Here is a 6,786-nt window from a genome sequence, read left to right as displayed (position 1 = left end):
CATAGCCTCGTCTGATCCAGTATGAATTAGTGATGTCATTTTTATAATTCTGATAACGAATTATTTTCAATTGTGGCTTCTCTACATAAAGTGAGTTGTGAATTTCATATAATTGTAGGAATTATCGGAAATAAAATCTATGTTAATCTTTGCATGGAGGTTCACTTGAAAAATTATGCTTACAGTCCCGTATTGTTTAAATATTTGTATAGAATGATCGTTAACATAAAATTTCTTATCAATATAATTTGATATTGTTCTTTCCGATTTTAAGATGAGTTTTAGGACTTTTTAGAAATAATTTCTCAGCAATTAAAATTGCAAAATGGTTAAGCTAGACTTGAGAAATAACAAAATATTAGCATAACACATTAATTCTTAATTTTTTGTTGAATTTATATTTAACAAATCATTTGTTTTCACCAGATAAGCCCAAAACCAAGTTTCAAGTTGATTTAATTTTGATACTAAAGGAAGCAACTATTGATATATCTTTAAGGAAGCCCATTTTCACAAGGAAGTTTTGCAACAACTCTGAACCTCCAAGTCAATTTGTTATTAAAATGAATTTAGCTTTTTTCATCCGAGGTGCTAACTTTAACGAGATCAATTTATTTGAGAGAACTAGTTTTAAAAATCGCGTAAATACTAAGGAAACATTTTTAAAGATTGCAAGAAGAAATGGTAAACTTCATTTTCCAAATTTTTACTCAAACAAGGTTGTTAACACAAATTCGAAATATGAGGAAGACGATTGTACCGACTCAAATGCCGATGACTATTTTCAAGACGTGTGAATCTATTTCCTTTGGTTCGCCCACATGTCATTTCCCCCTTTCTTCTTCCTTCCCCCCCCCCCCCTCTACACATCCCAGCCCCGGCAGTCAGAATGAAACACCGGAGATGATCACAACTCCGTCTCAGGGAGCAACCCTGGCTCCTTCATTGTGATGATGCAGATACCTAGCCATCAACAGACGATGCTTGAATCCAGCTCAATATTGTTCCAAGAGTTCCAAAATTATCAGGCGAACATTGAGACGCATTCCCTCATATTCGAAACTGATAAAACCGCGATCTCTTCCCCTCCTTATCCAAAGCCTGGGGTGAGCGGAAACCTGTTGTTCCAGTTCCCGATGATCTGCACCACCATCATGAAGCTCCACAAATATGTTCCAACTGGTGTTCGTCAATAGTTTTCTTTGTTCATTTTTTAACCAACCAATTTTAACCCATTCTTGGGAAACTTTTTCATTACTTTCGTTTTTTTAAATAAATGTTAGAAATATCCATATTTGGATCTCTTTATTTTACTATAGTGACTTTTAAAGTCAACAAAGGTTTATTTCAAGGGTACTGGAGGGTCACTCACTTAGAATTACCTCCTTTTTAACGCTTAATAATATCTTTCTTCTTAAGGAATTTTAATGAGGAATTTTTTATACCCTATATCTTTGCAACATGATAGTATAAACTTTTGATTATTTAATCTAACGGATTCATAATTTGAAATATCTAAGGTCTGCTACATTGCGCTGCAAAGATATTAAGATTAGAAAATTTAATTTTGTGGCACAGTCTTAATTCCTTTAAAGAAATAAATTTAAGTTTGTGGCACAGACTTAATTCCTTTGAAGAAATAAATTTGTTAAGAACAGAATCTTGTTCACTGCTAATTGATTCGTTTTTCATAATTTTCATAATTTACATTTCTCTTTCTTTTAGACTGAGCTTATGTGCCCCCAATAGTAGTGCACCAGGAACCTGATTTGATGAACCATACTTTTTTTCTAATAACATGGCTCATAAGAGAAGTTGCTGAACTCTGTATACGCGGTTCATCTACTTCCCAATCTAAACCAGCAAGTTGTTCCAGATATTGCATTGTCTAGCTATAGAAGGTAAAAATAATTGAAATACTAACATAAAACTAAAAGTGACATAATATCTTTTATGTAAGATACAAAAGATGAACTTTCTACTTAGTTCAATGTCCGCTTAAACTGTACTGCAGATCGCTGCAGTACGGTTCAAAAGTTTAGTTTATAGTGTGTGTTGTACTTTGTTTTTCTATTTACTACTAAGCTTAATTCTGGACTGTTTCCCACCACTTTTATCTTTTAAAGGTTGCTCTTCAGTCGCCTTTGTTCATTACACTTCATCGAAAAAAATTGTTGGAGAATTGTTTGCTAAAAATAATTGATTTTCAAATGATTCTACAATTGTTCAGGGAAAAATTTTTCAATTTTGACCAGCCCAATTGGTTCAGCCGTTTTAACGTTTAATGGAAACAAATATATATATATATATACTCGCTTAGCGCGAATCTTCTATTTCAATTGTAAACATTTTCTCTTTTTATATATTGTAAAACAAAAACAAAAAAAGTACGCGGATTTTTTTGGAACTTATTTATAAAATTTTGGGTTTGATCGATTTAGCCGTTTTGAGTTTATTGGACACAAACAAACAAGCACCCAGACAGACAGACAAGCAAAGTATATATATAGTTACAGCAGGACCCATAAAACTGTAGAATAGAAAGACGACTGTTAGAATTAAGTTTTGATTTTAAGAAGACCAATGAAGAATTTTTTTTTGGGGGGGGCAGAGACCCATTTTCCTTGATTTTTAAGATACTTTTAAAAGTATTCACATAGCATCATCAAATACGCATAAAACTATTTATGTCATCTTCCTCTTCCAGAGTTTTACGGGTCTTACTGTATACCTATATATATCTTATAAACTGTTTAAGGCTCTTCCTTTTCTAGCACTAACTTTATTTGTTAACTTTTACTTTTCAAGTTTAAATTCATGGATTGAAAAAAAAATTATAAATGTCGACCTTTTTCGTTGAAAAGTTTTCCAATTTGACCATCCAGAAGCCTGTGAGCCCATGAGCATGTGAGCTGCCACAACATTTTTTGCCTTTTTTACGGTTATTGGATACAGACAAAATTTATAATTAGATAGATTACTTTTTCATGGCGTCCAAGGCGCTTTTGCTCCTCTTTCTCTAAATAATCTTGCTTTAAAATGTTTAAAATGTTTCTACTATGTAGATATATACAGATGTAAAATTAAAATTATTTCGCCTATCTTTCTGTTTAAACATTGGTTTTCAAAAATGTTTGTCAAATTAAATTTTTTAATTTCAACCGGCCGCAAGTTTTCCTCGGGGTTATGTGAGCTGCTACTAAAAATTTGTTCCTGTTCAGTTCAGACATTTTGACGTTTTTTTGTAAAGAAATGAAATATCTTAAGGGAGGATCTCTGCCACAAACTCAAATTTTCTAATCTTTACATCTTTGGAACCTGATTGTGTAAACTTTCAAAATTTCAAACTTTATTTAATCTAACAGATTCATTGGTTTAAATTTCTTTGGGTTGCGAAGATATAAAGATAAGAAAATCTGAGTTTGTGGTACAGACTTTATTCCATTGAAGAGATTAATTTGTATAGAACAGAATCTGTTTCATTGCTGATTGACGTATAAATCTGAGCTTGTGGTACAGACTTAATTCCATTGAAAAGATTAATTTGTTTAGAATAGAATCTTTTTCATTGCTGATTGACGTATAAATCTGAGCTTGTGGTACAGACTTAATTCCATTGAAGAGATTAATTTGTTTAGAACAGAATCTTGTTCATTGCTGATTAACGTATAAATCTGAGCTTGTGGAACCGACTTAATTCCATTGAAGAGATTAATTTGTTTAGAACAGAATCTTTTTCATTGCTGATTGACGTATAAATCGTTTTACATATACTTTTAATTTTAAACATTTCTTCTTCTTTTAGACTGAGCTTATGTGCCACTTAGTAACTGCACCAGTGCTCCTAATCTAAACTAAAGGATGTTTCAGAAATATCAACATTGCCAATAAGGTAAAAATACTTGAAATACTCATCTAACATCAAAATTAACACAAGATATAAAGATAAGAAAATCCGCGTTTGTCACTCTCCGCCTCAACCCACTATTTATTCGGTTTACTTTGCTTGTCTGTCTGTCTGTTTGTATCCAATAAACGTCAAAACAGCTGAACCGATCAGGTTCAAATTTTGGTTGGGACTTCACATGACCCCAGGGAAGTTTTACAAATGAATAAAATTTCTAAAATTTGCCTCCAACAAAATTGGATTTTCATTAAATTTGCATGAAAATCCACGATTTTTTTTAATAAATCCGCAAACTTTTTTTTGGGGGTTGTTTTACAATGTACACTGCGTTTCAAGTTATTATGCAGAAATTAATTTTTTCAAAATCTTCATTTTACAAAAAAGTTTTCCTTCAGATTTTTAAGTTTTACATCAATTGTATTTTAAAGTTTTACATATTTTGAGTTTTTTTGGGTCTATTTTGAAGAAAAAAATTATTCAAATGTAAATTTTTTTAAAAATGTTTTTAATTATAAAAAGTCAAATTTTTGTAATAAACTATTTTTCTAAATTTTTCTTTCTTTCCCTTTAAACCTTAAAAACCTATTTGCATAATAACTTGAAACGCAGTATATACAATGAGAAAATGTTCACAATTGAAGTAGAAGATGGGCGTGAAGCGCCCTAAAAGTCTAGTATTTACATATATCATGAATGCGGTTCAAAGCGTCTTTCGCTTCCTTTTCTAGAACTTTATTTTTTAACTATTACTTTCAAGTTTAAATTTGTGGTTTAAAAAAAAAAAAAAAAGTCGACATTTTTCATTGCAAAGTTTGTCAAATCTGACCGTCAATAAGCTTTCCCGGTAATCATGTGTCTAGTTGTTTGTTGATGGGTATTTGATACAAAAAGACAGACAAGTCAAACTGTTATTTAGATAGATTACTTTTTCCTCGGCGTCTATTGGGCTTTGCGCTGCTCTTTCTTATAATAATTTTGTTTTAAAATAATTAGTAACGACAATCATTTTTTTTCTATGTGCAGAATGTAATATTTAGATAATTTCTGGGATCTTTCTGTTTAAACATTGAATTAAAAAAAAATTGAGTCTTTGCCACAAAATAAAATTTGTCTATCCCTATATCTTTGCAACCAGGTGGTGTAAATATTTGTCATTTCAAACTTTTAATCTCTTTTATTACAATTGTATTCATACAATTTTTAATGCACAACAATTTTTTAAAAATTCTGTAATAAATGTTTTGACCATGACATTTATTTTATTTTATGGGTTTAAAATCTAGCTGACATTCATTTTCAAAATGCCTTTACTTTTTTTAGTAAGAAAAAGAAACAAGTCTCTGAATTAGAAAAAAATAAGAATTTATTTTTCATTAAGTTTATAGTTTCTTTTTAAGGGGAGACCTAAAATGATATTTGCATGATAATTTAAACAATGAGTGTCCTTAAAGATTGGATTCACTGATTTTACATTTTAAATAATTTTACAGTTAAATACCATTTAAATACAAAAAGATACTTCTGTAAAATCTTTTCTTCTGTAAAAGCATTTAAGATTTTAAGTTAAAAACTTAGGGTTGTGAATTTTTTTATATTAAATTCTGCAAATATATTTTTAGAGAAAGGCTTTTAAGACACTAAAAGAGTTTCTTCGAACTTGCAAAGTTTTTTTTTAACTTTAATGCGCCTTTACTTTCAAGTATGATGGGAATTGAAATTGAGAAAAAATATTTATATCTTAAGAACCCTCCCACCCCAAAGAAATTAAGTTTTTGCCAAAAGCTGAAGCTTCTAATCCTGACATCTTTGCAACCTGATTGTGTAAACTTTAATATTACAAACTAAGATTATCTAATATAATGAATTCATATTTTGAAATATCTAAGGTCTACGACATTTGTTTAATCTTGTTCACTGTAAAATCTCGTAGACATTGTTTTACATACTTTTAAACATTTCTCTTTCTTTTAGACTGAGCCACCTAGTAGCTGCACCAGTGCTCCTAATCTAAACCCTAAGGATGTCCTAGAAATATCAACATTGCCAAGAAGTTCTGTATAAATAAAAGGATTCAAAAATACTCAAAAAAACTTTACTTTCAAATCAATTCTATTTTAATATGACTACCGTATAATATTTTTACTCTCTTTGGTATCTTAAACAACTTAATACATTATGGAAGAAGACATTTTAAACTATTCACCAACTGTCATGTTTCGTGGGACACCCTGTATTATGGAGTAATTAATGGACAATTTATTGTTTGCCTTCAAGAATTATCCTAATTTAATTTGTAATCTTGGATATTGTAAAGATAATTTATTGTTCTTCAGCTTTAAAGACTTTTAACAAATGAATAAATAAAAATTTGGGGAAAAAAGTGGTCCGCAGAAAAAGTGAAAAATGAAGACGAAATTTGTTTTAAAAAATACAGAGGTCAACGTAAAAAAGTGGGAAACGAAGACGACATTTGTTAAATACAGTGGTCTGCAGAAAAAGGAAAACGAAGACGACATAAAATACAGTGGTAAAGTGGAAAACGAAGACGAAATTTGTTAAAAATACAGGGGTCCGTAGACATTTATCAAATACAGTGGTACGCAAAAAAATTTGGAAAACGAAAATGAAATTTGTAAAAAAAATACAGTGGTTTACAAAAAAGGGGAAGACGAAGACGACAAAAAATACAGTGGTCTGCAGAAAAAATTCATGAAAATGAAGACGACATTTGTTAAAAATAAAGGGGTCCGCAGAAAAAAAGTGGAAAACGAAGACGACATTTGTAAAAAATACAGTGGTCCGCAAAAAAAGAAAAAGGAAGACGAAATTTGTAAAAAGTACAGTGGTCTGCCGAAAAAGGGGAAAACGAAGACAACATG

The 6,786-nt window shown here is 30.5% G+C and overlaps 1 long non-coding RNA gene across 1 annotated transcript; it reads left to right on the top strand.

Moving 5' to 3' along the window:
* Positions 1-354: 354 nt before the first annotated feature.
* On the top strand, positions 355-6,302 carry LOC111709586 (uncharacterized). Its single transcript, XR_002766893.1, has 4 exons — positions 355-719; positions 1,341-1,901; positions 3,806-3,892; positions 5,879-6,302. It is a non-coding gene; the product is annotated as an uncharacterized LOC111709586 (long non-coding RNA).
* Positions 6,303-6,786: the final 484 nt, after the last annotated feature.

Source organism: Eurytemora carolleeae, unplaced genomic scaffold (genome assembly GCF_000591075.1).
Source record: "Eurytemora carolleeae unplaced genomic scaffold, Eaff_2.0 scaffold947, whole genome shotgun sequence".
In the NCBI taxonomy this organism is placed as follows: Eukaryota; Metazoa; Arthropoda; class Copepoda; order Calanoida; family Temoridae; genus Eurytemora; species Eurytemora carolleeae.
Note: the sequence above shows the minus strand (reverse complement) of the source record. Positions and strands in the feature narration are given on the sequence as shown.